The sequence below is a fragment of the Struthio camelus genome, chromosome 9 (genome assembly GCF_040807025.1).
Source record: "Struthio camelus isolate bStrCam1 chromosome 9, bStrCam1.hap1, whole genome shotgun sequence".
Classification (NCBI taxonomy): Eukaryota; Metazoa; Chordata; class Aves; order Struthioniformes; family Struthionidae; genus Struthio; species Struthio camelus.
In genome coordinates, this window is record NC_090950.1 from 7,152,799 (window position 1) to 7,168,566 (window position 15,768).

General features: G+C 42.4%; 1 long non-coding RNA gene across 1 annotated transcript; it reads left to right on the top strand.

Annotated features, from left to right (window-relative positions):
- Positions 1 to 285: 285 nt before the first annotated feature.
- On the top strand, positions 286 to 14,844 carry LOC138068129 (uncharacterized). Its single transcript, XR_011142775.1, has 3 exons — positions 286 to 482; positions 12,204 to 12,396; positions 12,689 to 14,844. It is a non-coding gene; the product is annotated as an uncharacterized lncRNA (long non-coding RNA).
- The last annotated feature ends 924 nt before the right edge of the window (positions 14,845 to 15,768 follow it).

Sequence of the window (15,768 nt, forward strand, 5' to 3'; positions counted from 1 at the left end):
AGCTGCGGAGAAAGGCATTCCCTTGGCCGTGCTTGGAAAGGGACCAAGAGCCTCGCTATGACTCTACGGGCTGCGGTGTACGGGAGTACAGTAAGCTCCCTGTCTTCTGTTTGCATCTGCAGAGCTTAGGTCCGAAGGCTTCTCCGGAGCGCCGCGGAGTCTCACACTGTAACATCAAACAAGGGTTTGCCCTCTCATGTCCTGTGTCCGTTTTTTGTAAGTACTTAAACTCAAAAGAACTCTTCATCGTCAACTGAAATGCTGTTAAATGTTTTGGCTTTTCAGGAGATTTTCCACATACCAGCTGGAATGGAGCCAGCTAATAACTAACATCAGTAGAAGGGGCCTGAAAGCTTCCACATGATCACAGGCATAGGCACACCACGGCCCATCTGAGGAGGTGATTAAGATTCAAGCACCCATGACAAATAGCCCTTCAGAGGAAGTCAGCCTTTGTAGGAGCAACTTGAGCTGACCCTGAGGTAGGATAATTATGGTGAGATGACATGAATTGCCCGGCACACTTACATATATTTTAGTTTCTTGCCTTTCTGATTGTAATTAACTGGCTCTACCAGATCAAAAGCTGTTTTAACTTATTTGGAAATAAAATTACTATGCCTACTGGGCTGTGTAAAGCTTAAGAAGGCTTTAATGAAACAAATTCTGTCAAGGGAGGCTACCTTACTATCCTAAGATATTTATTTTAAATCAAATAGGTATGGATTTGTAGTTTAAATTCATTGCATGTGTTGTGTGGATGTTTTTGTGGGTAATTGTTGATCCAAACAGCGCTGAATGCTGAAGTGCTGGGAATCTGGGTTTTCTAGTCCGACACCCTGCTGCCCTGGACTCACGTCAGCGATCTTTTGTTCTCACGTATGTTCAAAAGCATTAAACCTCATTTTGTTTCAATGTGCCTCTCCATTCTGGATTTGTCAGTGCACTTACAATATTGCTGTTTGTCTGGCAGGACAGCGTGGGACAGATCCAGTGTGGGCCAGCAGGGTTTGTGATGGCAAACTGCTTGCAGGAGCAATTGCGGTTACACCCACCGCCCCTTTGTAAAACTGCTGACAGGCCTTAGTTGTGAACAAACCTTTTTGTGTCTTATTCACATAAACTGATAACTTTCTTCATTTGCAGCTCTGAATTCCAGTAAACATGAGAACTCAAAGGCAAACTGACAATGTTAAAAAATAAAATTGATCAAATTTTCTATATTAGATATCAGTGATGTGAAATCAAAATCAGATGTGATTTTTGTCAAGCTTACTTTAGTATAGCACATGTGTTTCTTACATTTCAGACCAAATTCACATAAAGTTTTATTCTGATTCATTAAAAGCACTGTGGACTTAAATCAGACTTGTTTTATAGAATTTGGTCGTATTGTATATAAACTCAGCTCTGCTCTCTCTACTGTTTAGAAATTACTCTTGAAGTCAAGGGCAAGATTATAAAAGATCAATATATTGAATGAAACCTCTGATTTATAAAAATCCAGAGAGGGACAGCTGTATTCATTGTTTTGTTTTCTTAAAAAAAAAATCCTTATTTTAATGAAAACTGCATCAGATAAGGACTTTACTGAGTAAGTTAAAATTGAGTTAATGGTAGGACTGTATTGCTCTTTAAAATGTATGAAAGTTAATGCCAGAAAAATTGATTGTTGAGTTAAATCAAAACTAAATGTTCCCAGGTTGACATTTCAGCTCCAGAGTTTTAACTCTGCTTTTTACAGAGTAGAACCATGTACAAAGCATGGATCTGGACTGGATCAGGAACTTAAATCTTTGGCATTTTGGTCCGGTTTCCTACCTACCTGAAGTGAGTTGCATCAGAAAGCTTTGTAGTTATTTCTGTATGTTTACCCATACTCAGTGCATATGCTGTGTCCTTGCTGGGAAGGCTGGGGTGAGCCCATGCTGTATTGCACTTCTCTCCCTTGATCACTTTTCATGAATGATGTTTTCCAAAAAGACTCTTCATGTTGTTCAGCAAGAGACTTAGAGACCTTGGCGACATTCCTCACTTGCTTCATTGTCATATTTTGCAGCACGTGGTGAACGCTCTTGATTAATTCCTGAAGTGAGTATCTGTTAGTGGATTGCGTTAAATAACACAAGGAAACTTGGCTTTATTGGACATGACTGACAGTGGCTGGCAGCTCTCAAACAGCAGTTTTAACTAGTAGTCCTTGCTATGCATGGTAAGGACATATGCCGTTCACGGGGCAGTGGTGAAAACAGTTTGGTCCTGAACTATTGTCAGCATTCAAAATCTTGATTGCTTTTGTGGGAACGCAGAGTGTTGTCTCCAGTGGGGCTATGGCTGCGCTAGACGGAGAGAACGAAGAGCTCTCTTCTTTAGCTAACTCTGCCCAGTGTGAATTTGTGTTTGGCTTTGCTCACCTTTGGTGTGCTACCCCATCGCTATCCCAACACATGCAGGTTTTGTGCAGATACCTTTGTGGCCTTCCGGAGCTGTTCGTGGTTAGTTTTTTTGTGCCTTCAGGCAGCAGAAGCAATAATGCATGGACATAATCTCTAAAGAACACTGTTGGCTGTCAAAATGGATGTTTCCACGTGAGTAAGTATCAATGAGCCTTTTGCCTGGTGCTGATATTGGTAAAGCTCCTATCTCCCCCCCGCACTGTATTGAACACTAAGCAGGGTGCTGCTTTGCTTACAAAGTGGAGCTAAACTGTTCACCCTTTAATGATGAAAATGAGCAAGTTGCGTGATCCTTCCCTATGCTAAGAATAAGAAGGTGTTTAGTTTAGACAAACTGTCTTTTGACCATAAGTCATCCTTCATCCTCATGCTGTTCTTCTGCAGCCGCTTTGCTTCCTTCTTTACACATGTTCACACACAAACAGGCAGATACAGTCACTGAGATCTCTGGAAGAACATAATAGAAGACTATAACGAGAATGGAAACAATAAAAGTTCATCTTGCACCAAAGGAAATTCCATTGTGGCTTTAGAGATAAAGCCTCTTGCTAATTTACAGACACAGTGCGTATTTTTTACTCCATTGTGCTTGGAAAGCTAGTTCAGACAGATGAAAATACAGTTGACGTGTAAAAAATAAGATGAGGGTATACAGGTCAGAGGAGTGGAGGAGAGTGGTGTTACTGTGTATTCAGATTGAATTGTTGTCATCTCTTCTGTCTTAGATTCTCTTCCCTTCCCCCATTGTATCACTATATTGCTGCAGAAAGAACAACATTTGCCTGTTTAAAAGCTCAAATGGAGTGGGCAGAAAGGAGAGACAAGTCTTTTTCAGAGGTGTCCAGTAACCAGAACTGCTGAGTACATTTCATAGACTCTGAAAATCAGGTTTACTTTCACCTTAAGATACGACCCGGGACAGCCCAGGAACTCAGAGGTGGATCTTGGAGCTGCAGTCTCGCCCCGTTACCTGGGAATTGCAACGTATTGCTGTCGTATGCAGCATTGCCTTCTAGTCCAGTGAGCCAGCACAGGGCTGCGCTGGCCTGTGTATTTGAGCAAGAGGGAGGCCTAGCTCAGCTGCCCACCTGTTTAGGGAAGTTAAAATGTGCATCATAGTTGTATGTCATACCGCTGGCACTGGCTGGGTGGTATACAAATTTAATCCATACCCCATTGACTGAGCTACTCAAGTCCTTGCTTTATTGAGTAAACCACAGAGGTTAGAGAATGCATACAGAATGCATCTATATCTGGTTACACGGCTCAAGATTTTCAGTGTAGATATTTTCCTCTGATGGCTTATGAAAAAGGGATGCGTGTCTGTGTATCGCACTATTTTCATCATATACCGTTGGCTCTGAAGTGTTGTTATACTCTGTGGCTGCAGAGTTTTGCTGTACACACAGAGAATTTCTTTTTGGTTAAACAGGTGTCATTCCACTGGCTTCACAGGAATTATATTTGTTTATGCTACAGCAGTTCTTAATTACACAAAATGAAGCTTTTTGTGAACATCACACAATGCAGATGTTTCTAGTGATGCACTGGGGAATGACCAACAGAGGAAAGGCTAACCTGGGCTTTGGAAATCGTCATCGGTTAACTTGATCTTGCAATAATTCTTTCAGGAAAATTATGTATCATCTATTATAATTTGCCTTTTTTGTTACTAATGGACTCTCTTCAGATTGAAGAATAAGTGAAAAGGTATATGCCTTACCTTCATAGCCAAAAGTCTTTCCTGACCACTTTTCATGGATTCTTTTCCACTCTTTTAACCCTTGGCTTCTCTCTGGGTGAGCAGCCGCGTTAGTCCTGGTCCCTCCACCCGCGGCCCTGTCGCAGTGGGAAGTGGGTTGTACAACTGGGGGACAACGCGTTTGGGAGGGGACAGAAGAAAGCAAGATGTTTTCGGGAGGGAGTTGAGGGAGCGTTAAACCAGTTTAATGGCACTTGGCACTTATCTTCACTAACTATACTTATAGCAAAATGCTTTCCAGAGTATCTGATTTTATCTAACATTCAGAAGTCCTAAATAAAATTGATAAACATTCATTAACAAAGAAAACAGGAGTGGGTGTTAAGTGTAGAAAACAAAAGAGGGTGTTAAGTATAACTATTAAAGCTTGCATGAGGTTTTAGTGTGGTGATGTTCTTTGGTGTTACATATTTAGAAAAGCAGGCTGAACTATCTGTCACCTTGTAACTGAATCCCTTATCAACCAACTTCATTAGTGTTAAACTGATCACTTATATTGCGTTTGCATTGTTAGTCTGTCTACCGCAGTCTGAGTTTTTCCCAGCTCAGTCGCTGAAAGATTAGAGCCTTTTCTCTATAATTGCTTTGTTAAACCACTTCACTGAAATTAGCATTTAAATTAGGGCAAATTGAGCACTGAACCGAATTTCCATGAAAAAGTGATAAAACCCAAACATATACAATGTATATCAGCAGAGATAGCTGCAGCTTATGTACACTAGTGCAAGATCATGAAAGCAGCCAGTGTGCAATCCCACCTGGGGCAGGGACAGAATACCTATATATGTGTGTGTGTGTGTGTGTGTGTGTGTATATATATGTATAAATATATATATTCGTACGGCCTGCGGGACAGTGGGTTCTGATCTTACCGGGCAGCTCTGAGAAATACTGTTAGTACAAATTAATACACGGAGGGCTCTTTTTGGTCTGCTGAAATGGTTATATATGTGCAGCTTCAATGTGAGATTCACTTGCACATTTCAGATGTAGTGGTGAATAAAAAATGAGGGAGAAAGGAGGTTTAGCATATGAGACTCCTTCAGTATGCTATCCTTCACAGTGTCCTTCCAAATGACAAGTTGAGTGAGAAAGTGATTTGTACCTTGGGTCATTTGGCCACCCTTTGAGGGAGGATGAGTGCTTAAAACACTGTGTGAGCAATGCTTGCCAGAAGTTCTCTCTGATTTGACGCACACTCGCTCCATTGCCTTTTAAAAGAAATGTATGAACTAACTTTATGAACGTAAAGTTCTGCATCTCACCTTCATTTTTATTTTGGTGGGGAGCCCTGGTCAGCACCAATGTGTCTGTCTTGATTTCAGGATAGGGCTGGAGGGACCTACTGGTGTCTTCCAGGAGGACTTTTGTCTCCAGGAAAGGGATATTCAGTTCTCTTTCTGGGCTGCAAGGCTAGTTTTTTGAACTTTGGAGAAGGTATGGGTATTTTCAACATTGCAGTGCAACTTAGGATGGTCAAAAGTCACAGCCTCTTAAGAAAGGGCTTTTTATCTCTATCCTTTCCAGATATGGGACAGATGTCCCTTTATCAGGAGTGGGGAAAATAGTGGAATGCTATATAAAGGAAGGTGAATGAAAGCCAGCTAAGGGGATAAGAAAAGGCAGGGGCTTGCTGGAGACGAGTGGGTGTAGGTAGAGAGTATGGGAGGAGGAGAGAAAGAAAAGAGGACGTGAGGGCTGGGGATGAGGAAGAGATTCCAGGCAGAATATGCGTTTTGGCCAGACATTAGATTCTTAAACCCCTGAACGTTTGAAATCCACCCATCACTAATTTCTAATTGAAGACATTGCAGTTAAAACTCGGTCTCACTGCATTATCATATCACTATCTTAATTTGGATTATTATCAAAATCCAGCCTTAAAGAGTTGCTTATTCTCTATGTATGTTCACCTAAGATTGTGTATGTGTTAGTATGCTGTTGCGTGACTCTATAAATACAGGTATATAGTCGTGTGCATGCATATTAAAAGAATTTTGATGGGCTCTTTTGCTATTTAGTCCTTTAAACAAGATGTTGGAAGGATGCAGAGCAAATATGTATAGGTATAATCACTCACTATTGATGCTTCAGAACATTCTGCCTTGATTAAGCTCTGAACCTGTAGATATGACAGGAAAAAGCTCTTCTGGTTTAATTGCATAGCAAGGCTAAAAATGGGGATATGATTTTTATGGCGCAGTGCTGGAGGCAAAAGAAAAGCAGAAATAAAAACTCCACCTCACTGCGGTACCCATCTCATACATCACTGGATTTTTTTATTCGACTTTGCATCATGGCAGTTGTTCAGAGGACGCGGGAAGTTCCTGTTTGTTTGCTGATTTCAAGCTGGGGGCAGTATCTCAGCTTGAAGCAATTGTCCAAATGGCTAGATTCAAAACTGTGGCTGTGTAAAGTTCACCCAGGCTGCTTTTTAAAAAGAGGAATGTATTTAATAAATGCATAATTTTATTACATAATTAAATAAAATAAAATTTATTATTTATTAAAAAACTTAACATGCATTGTTAACGAAGAATCAAGATGAGGAAATATATAACAACACAAAACTAAAATTGTTTGGAAGTTCAGAAATGGTCACATGAGTATTTCATAAAATGATGGCATGTTTAATTCATCAGTTCCCTTTTTGTTCTGTGAGTATACTAATAATTTATGTTTATCTTAATATGTAGGATACATACAGCAATTTGGAAATAATTAGACACACAGCTCTATAGACTTCTAGAGTAATTACTCATTTGGGGATTCATTGGAACCCCTCTCAAGTATTCTGGTAAAATGGCTTTTCAAGAATGTAAGCCCGTGACTGTTGGCCTAAAAGATGTGATCAGGGATGCAGGTAGGAGCTTAATCTTTCCGTTCAGATTGCAAAGTGGGGGTAAAAGAGTCCTCATCCTCACAGGTTTAATTTGTTGAAGTCTGTTACGTTTCTAGGCTACATTTATAAGTTTGAATGGATTTTTCTGTTTTAAAATGGAATTAGATGAGAGCACAATTTGCCTTGTATGCTCCCACTGATTCACTGAGGTCTTGGCAGCCAGAGACTTCCTGTTCCCGGGGCTGGTGCTCTCTGCAGTGCCTCCTCGCACGTGTGCCTCGCACGTGTGCTTGGAGACTGGAGCAGAGCCCACTCGGCGCCCGCTCAGCTGGGCCTGCCCTTCAGGCCATGGACAAACTGACTCGTTCAACTCCCAGCCTCGAGGATTTGGGAAGCAGTGGACTGAGACACTTCTCGTCATGGAAGGCCTTCATGCAAACGGCAAACTCTGTGCAAAAGCTCAAGGGTTTTGTTTAGATGAGATAGTAGCCCTGCACCTGGATGATGCATTCCAGTTTTAGACTGACCCAGTTTTATTTAGCTGTTTTTCAGTAGGACTTTAGTAAAGAGCTAAACAAGTTTTTGCTAATACTGTGCAGCCCTCTTTTTATGTAACTTCCTCTAGTTAATGGTTTCCTACAGTTTAGTTTACATATCATCCTTATAAATTCCAGTTGCTGAACATCTGTCCCTTCTGAGTCTGCTGCCATGCATTTAGGAAAGGAAGCAGCAATATGACCCTCAAGAGAAATTAAGAACATGGGACAGCTGCCTGGGGTCAGACCAAAGGCTTGTGTAACGCAGGATTTTGCCTCAAAGTGCCTTTCTGCAGGGTAAAGGAGCCAGGGCTAGTCTGTGAAAGAAAACAGGCAAGTAGGAAAAGTCTGTCTTTGCAGTGACCTTCAGTTTAAGGACCTTGACTTAGAGACAGCGTTGAACTTTCGTACTCAGTATTCCCTGGTGAACCTGTTTTCTGTTAATCTATTTTCTGATCTTATTGTGACCCATTTATGCTCTTGGTCTCCGAACATCCTGGGGCAATTAGCTCCACAGTGTAATTATGTGTTCTATGAAAAAATTGTCACTGAGGGGAAGGAACATCAAAAATTGAAGTCAACATTTGAGAATGATAAAAAGCTTGAATAATAGGGGTATCAGCTGAATTAAGCCACTGTAAGGCTGCTTAGTACTGGGCTACAGATTGATTGTGATTCTACTCTTGCACTGATTTTACAGTAGTCTGGCGTTGCTGTTTTTAGGTGAGATGAAAATTAGGCCAGAATACTTCTAAGCAAAGGCAATATCTGATGTTTCCGATTAAAAAAATAAATCAGCTCTTAATGAGAGATAACCCAATACTTAAGAGAGATGACTTCTTGCAAAATTTAAGGAACATCTGAAATCTGTGAAAATAACTGAGATCGTGTTCTTTCTCTTTCATATAGGTACCCATGTGTTTAATTAGAAATAATGTTCAAGTCTTGGAGTGCTGCAGTTCTGATGAGAGTTGATGTTTTAGGCTTTGATACAGTTAGTTTGAAGAAATTCAATTAATAATTAAGGTGTTTGCTGATATCAGTGGTGAAGCATATTCAGCAGCAATTATTGCATCCTACATATCTAATTTAGACAAAAACACTTGTGCGATTCTGCTTTAATCCCTTGTTGCATAAACAAAGGATGTGGTAGGTCTGGCCAGAGAGGGAAGGGGTAGGAGAGGCCAGAACCGCCAGCCAAACCGTAAGCCAATTTAAGCAATGTATCTGTTCACCCTGCTGGCGTTGCTGTTCCACGTGACGACTGTATGTTTCTGCAAGGTTGTCTGAGTCTTTTTTCCCCCCGTGTGAATGAATTACAGTAATAAGATTCAGACTGTCTGTAGACTCCATTCTTTTGGAAGTAAAGTCCTTTAAAACGACTTAGGACCATCCTCAGTGGGTGCAAAATGACAGAGAGCCACTGCAATCAGTGGAGCCGTGCCACTTTATCTTACCTGGATCTAATCCCTTGGGTCTTAATTTATTCTGTTTTGCACCATGTCATAGACTTAGTTTTTACCCAAGGCGAAGGCTTTCAGCACGCTTTCTCCTCAGTCAGAGAAGAACATGGGTTGTGTAAATGCTGCCTTGCTGCTGTGGCTCTCCTCCCACCTGCCACACACACATTATTTTTCCTTCTTGTCACCCTTCTGCCTTCCCTTCCCTCTCTCCCCACCCCCAAATTTCAAGCCCGCTCCCTGATTCTTTTGCTGTTCAAACTGAAAAGAAGAGTTCGGGCATTAACAGGATCTCTCTTTAACAGTTGTACCAGCCTGTGGTTTTTCACGGTGAAGGTAGAATATATTTGACCCATTTCAAGCTTTTGTGACTTGAAGGGCCAAATGAAGGTCAGTATTCTGCTTGTGCAGGTGATGTTTGCATTACTTAGGCAAGCTGGGGAATGTCAGGCAGAGGACAGCACATGTCCAGCGCTCTGCTGCTTTCGCTCTTTCCCTCCCACACTGCTGTTGGGGAGGACTTTCTGTAGCACGGCAGCGTGTGAGACGACGTGGTTATTGGGAGCAGACTTGCTGCGGTGCTGGCACGCAGCCAGGAGCCACCCCTATAGTGGGTACCCGTAGGCTTCAGGCGGGTTGTGAAACGCACTCAAAGGTGCTGCCGAAGTAAGGGCCCAAATAATTGCATTTCCTAAAGTGTGGATGTTGCATGTACATGCTACTATTGTAAAAGTACTGAGTTGCATATCTTATAACTGCTGGGTAATGAGTCTCTTGACCTCCTGCAGTTACGCTAATGCGGCTGCTCACTTGGAACCTCCGTGAGCCAATAAATTACTCCTTTTCTCAGTACCCTGTTACAGATTGCTGCTATCTCTGCAACAGAGACTACCTATCTCATTAATTTGTAATTTTACTGAAATATCGGAGCCTTGAAAGTGGCATGTGAACTAAAATACAAATACAGTAGATGTACTGCTGCCAAAAAGCTGTATAAAGTCATAGCAATCAAGCTGTGTGATGCTGTGGATTAGGAAATGATTTGATGCTTTGAGCTCTGATATTACTTGGATCCATCTCTCTATACAAGTTGGAGTAACATAAAGAGAAGTGTAACGAAGATGTGGAATGGTCTATGTCATGTACCTCTCTAAATAATGCACATGCATACAGACACATGCACCAAATATGAATTCTGCAATATAGGACGTTTCTCACGGCAATAAATGGAAGACACATTATTTTCTCTCCTGGAGTTTGATGCATATGAATAGCTTCTCAGGTGAAGTTTTTTCAGTACTTTTTGTATAAGCAAAAAAAAAAAAATTTTAAGTGAAATGTGTCTTGCAAAATAAACAAAAATATCTGGCAAGCATAGCTAACATTTGCCAACTTTTCAATTGGATTAAGTATTTATAGACATGTATAGGGACTCCACATCTTGTAATGCTGTATTGTTTTGAGAAATCCTTTTGCAAGATTTCTCGGTGAAACCAATGTGATTTGCTCTGTGTGAAAACCTGCATTGGGGCAATGAGATGTTTAGCAGGGTCGATCAGATAGCCAACGAGGTCAAGCTTTCCTTATGGGGTTTGGGGCGCGGCGTAATCCTGTAAAACCAAGTGTTAATAGGTGCTACATCTGTTAAGTGCACGTTTCTAGTTAGCACTTGGCAAAGGAAACAGTTGCTGCTTTTTACAGAGGGAGAAACGCCGAGGGAGGGGGCAAAGGAGCTTGCCCAGGTCAGCGCGGCGGGGAGACCCGCTGCTCAGCCCCATCGCACCCAGGCTCTCCCAGCCCTTGTCCTCTTCTAGTTCACCCGACCTCTGGCGGGTTTAAATATTTTTAACAATAAACCCTTAATGCAGTAACACAGACTGTGTGAAAGGTTACGTAGATTGCCATTGCGTGACAAAGAACCATCGGAGTCTTGTGACTATTAATCGCTTGTTATTTTCCTTCAGTTTTTATCACTGAGGTTTGTTTGTGGTGGCAGAGAGGAATGGAAGATTTTCAGCTTTGGGGCTTTTTGGGTGTTGTCACTGGCATTAAGCTGTTCGTGTGGCTAAACGTATTTTAGAGTTCATTTATCACTGTGCAAGTTTGGGTTGTCAGGAGAGTCAGAGCTGGAATGATCAGAACAAGCAAAGGCGGATGATTTACCTACATCTGGACATTTTTTGTTCCGTTTTTCTGTCAGGGCGTAGGGACAGTGCTCTTTCGTATCTTGTACGCTTTGTTGGATATAGAGAAATCTAGCAACTTTTGCACAGTGTTTTTAACGAGTTTAGAGTCTATTTGAAATCTTTTAAAATATCTTACCTTTTGTCTGATTTCAGTCTAGTTCTTTTATTAAAAAATATATGAAACTTATGTTGGTGAGAGAAAATATCCCTTTAGTTTTTTGCCTTGCGCTTGAGTTGCTAAGGCCCAAAAGTGAAGGACAAGAGGAGCATACACAGCTACCACGGGGAAAGCAGGCGGTGTCATGTAGAACCCAGCGGCCCGATGTGATGATGTGCTGAGTGCTGCACTTCCAAAAAAAGAAAAAGAAAGGAAAATTATTGAATCCCGTTCCAGTTCCAATCTGATCCAGTATCCTTGAAGCAAAGTCTCCCACAGAGAGGAAAGAAAATTGCGAACAGACGCTCAGTCACATCAGATGTGACTGCCGTCAGAAAACCTCCTTAAAATCTCAGGCATGCATGACAACCAGTTTAATAGCACATCTAATGCTCTGTCCATTTTAAAATGTGTTTATTTTTAATTCTGTTAGCACTAATTAAAGGCAATCCAACAGGAAAATAATATCCTTCTATAACAAACAAATGATTAAATGTTATTATGGATTCAAGCTCAGATGGCTGTATATATCACTAAGCTGTGCATCAATAGCTTACTTTTGTTTGAAATTACATTAAATCACAGCAGTATTTACTAAGTATAAAATGAAATTTATTGCTCCAGCATTACTTTTAGCAGAGCAAAAATGAATCCCAGACATATCATTCTCTATAGTTTACGGTTATTTCTGCCACACTAACTTATTGTTAATAAATATCTGGATATGTTTGTATTATTCCATTAAATTTTAATTGTTCCTCCTTCCTGGGATAAATCCACTTACGATGGTCTCTAATTGCTCAGCGAAAGGTTGACGACCTCTAAAGATGTGCCACTGTGTTGCCTTAGGGAAGAATGACAGGAGCTGAAAGGCACTTGGCTGCTCACGGGACTCTGTGTTGGCTGTGTCGGGCCTTGCCCAGCCACTGACCGCGAGTCTATCCAGCAAAAGGATTTTATTCCTCAGACCAAGTGGCAGAGGCTTTCTCCCTGGAAGGTACCTGCTTCAACCGTCCCCGTGTGCCCAAGGGTTATCGTCTGCGCTGGTGCCGACGAGTTCTGCCGTGCTGCTGTGCTTCTGCGAACTGGGTTCTGAGCATGGGGAATTCACGTGCCGCCGGGCTTTCCTGTGCTGGGGAGCGCTCTGGGCCTAGCTCAGGGCCGGGTCGTCAGAGCTTCTTCCTCTGGCTCTGTTGCACAGTGACTCTTTCAAACCCATTTTTTGTAAATGAACTTTGAACGTGAATCTTTTCTCCTTCCCTGACTTAGCTGTTTCTTTATTTCTGCAGGCACTGCTCACACTGTGTTGCACCTGCACAGGCGGCACCAGCTTGTCATATCCCTGCGTTCCTGGAAGCTGCTGCAGCAATACTAGTAGTTTGGGGGTTGGAGAGCAACGTTTGTTGGCTCTTCAAGCATCTTTCATGAACAGAAATCTTGTGACTTGTGTTCCCGATGGGAGATGTCCAATCTCTTCTATGTGGCTTTACATGGAAAAACCGGAGTTCAGGTTTGTCAGCAGCAGGAGCAGAGAGAGGCGGTGACCTGCTCGACTCTGTACGGAAGGCGAGGGGGGAGTGAGTGCAGAAGGCTCGGCACTGTTGGAGCGGCTGATGCTGCCCGTCGTGCCTGTGGGCAGCCTGACCCCCGACATCCGTCTGGAAGGGATAAGGGCCTGCGTTTCTTCCACGTGCCTGCCCCGGGTGCCCCGGCCCTGCTGCGGTGAGGTGCTGACCTGGGCTGGTGCCACAGGGACCTGGGGGGTGACGTGCAGCAGCCGCTTAGCTTCTGAGCTGGGGTGAAGCCAGAACAGCAGAGCTGTGCTGGGCATGCTGAGTGAGGGACTGGCCTGTTACTGGGTAACTACCGACAGAGGGGCTGAAATGAAAGCAGAGCTTGTAGGCGTTTTGCAAGAAGAACCTGGTGCTATGACTCGCTGCAAAATAAGATCACTGCATGGCAATGTGTCTTTGATATAGGAGAGAGAGAACTGGATCATGCTGAAATTACTGAGGGCTGCCCTTGCTACACTGGCAAGGGATGCTTGACACTCTCTCATTTGTTTGGTTTTCATAATAGCTTTTATGCCTTCCTCTTGGTATATGATCCTTTTTGTTCTTGATTTCTGTGGGGGCAGGACTGAGGCTCCGAGGGGTATTAGGAAGTAAACTGGTCTGAAATGCCCGTCCATACTGCTGCCGGAAATCTTCGATTTGTTTGATGACTGACTTGCAGTACGTGGTTAAGGGACGGAGTAAAATCAGTAGCCCAGGTGAGCCACTTATATAGAGAGATTTCCATACAGCTTTTCCCCCAGTGGAATCATAATGGCAGTGTCCTCCTCCTAAAACAAAACCAAGCAAAAAAACTTTGCAGGTAAAGCATCTGCGCAAGAGCTCAAGAAAAAATTTTGAACGTTCAAGAAATGAAGCAAGAATTTATTTTTAGGAATTTCAGTGTTACCTTTCTTCCTATGGAAACTAGCAAATGTCTGGAGATGAGATATTGCAGCTGGTCTGATGTATGCAAATTCACTTTACTATGTTGTGGCCTGGATGGATTTTCTGATAGATTATGTTCTGGTTTTTAAAGCAAATCCATAAAAGGATAAGGAAAAGTGTACATGTGTGTGGAAAGGCACAAGACTGTTGAAGGATAGGGGCAGGTTTCATTCCCAAGAAAATTCTTCATTAGACTGCAGATCTACTCAGTTCAGAAAAACCAGTCAGATGACAACCAGTAATCAGTAAATTTTGTCACCTCTCATTGCTTGTAACAGTACAGTCCTATGGCTGCAGACCGGCAGCTGTCTTTCATCTCACCGAGCGCTCTGCCTTCATGAAACTGTTAACGATATCCCTGCCTTTGGCAGTTGTATCAATACAAGTTTATTGAACTCCAGTCAAATGCGGCAAAGATACACTTGTCGCACTGCTGGACTTCAGTTGAGTTGTCCACCAGTCCAAGCAAAATCTCTGGGCTGTTATTCTTTTATTACTGAATATGAATTGATTCGGGAAAGAAATATTTCTTTATGGTTTTAAGATCAGCTGAAGACTGATTTAAAGGTTGTCTGTTTGATTTTAGGCTAGAGGTTATGCTTCTAATATAACATCTTGCTCTGCAAGGGTGCTTTTTCATTGAACTGTGTTCAAATATTTGCCCGAATCTGAAAAATAGCTGTGGTTTGTCCATCTTTCCTCTCAGTGGTGCAGAAATCATTAACCGCAGAGGCCCTGATTTAATGAAGCAGTTTTATTTAAATGGGAGTTCAGCATATGACAAAATGCTTTGCTGAGCTAAGGTCTCCAGCCGCAGCTTTACAAAAGATAAGGTGCTAAAGGAACTAGAACAATGCAGGAAATGGACCTGTCTTACTGAATTTTCTTCATTGAAACTAGTGTGTTTTTGACAAGTCTGCAAAATAAACAGTACCACGCGCCTTAAATGATGTCGAGAGGTCGATGCCTTTGAACAACACGCGCTGGAGAGGCTGTGAATCTTGATGAGGACAGCGGGCCCCTAAAGTTTCCAGTGTTTCTTGAAAGCTGGTCGTTTATTTGTGTGACCTCTGTCAGCGTCGATAAAAGAAGCAAACTTAGTTACCAGTGTTAAAAAATGTTAGGATATAGCTGCAGCGTTACGTCTTTGAAACCTATTCGAAGGAACGCCTACAAGAATCTGCGAATTAAATGTAAGCAGAGGTTAAAGGTAATGGGCATTTTAGTAGGATTAGATGGCTTGTCAAGCTGTTTATAAAGGCTCCTAATGAGCCTAGTGAAGCTCCACTATGAATGAATACTTTTTGGTAAAATAAGAGTTGTAGAAAAAGCTTCAGCGTGGGGCCAAATAGTTTGTTTATAAAGTTTCCTTTCCTTCTGAAAGGAAAGCACTGTGTGAAAGAAAGCTTTGTCCTCTCGCTGCCTTCCCATGGATGCACTAGGACTTCACACGAGAGCCACCAGAAGGCTTACTTCTCCAAAACTGTGAGCACTCTGAGTATTCCTCAAAGATACGTAATAATATAATAATAAAAATACCTTTGTGGTCCTGCTTTTCCCTCAGCCCAGCTGTTTCCAAAGGGCATGGGGAGAGCGGAAGGTGTAGCCAAAAATGATTAGTGCACTTTGAAGTGTCCAGTATACAAAAAGGCTTGGGGAGAGTATCCGATTCCTCCTGTGCCAATACCCAGTTGCGCACTGCGGGGACTGTGGTATTAGCATCAGTATGTTGTTAAGCAAGAGGAGTACTGCAGACCTCCGACTTCGGTGGTGCGGCTTCGAGGCTGAGCAGGGTGCAGAGAGCCTGCGGCCCTCACTGCCCGCAGCCATCCGGCAACTGCAGCACGACGGAGCTGCTCCGAAACGGA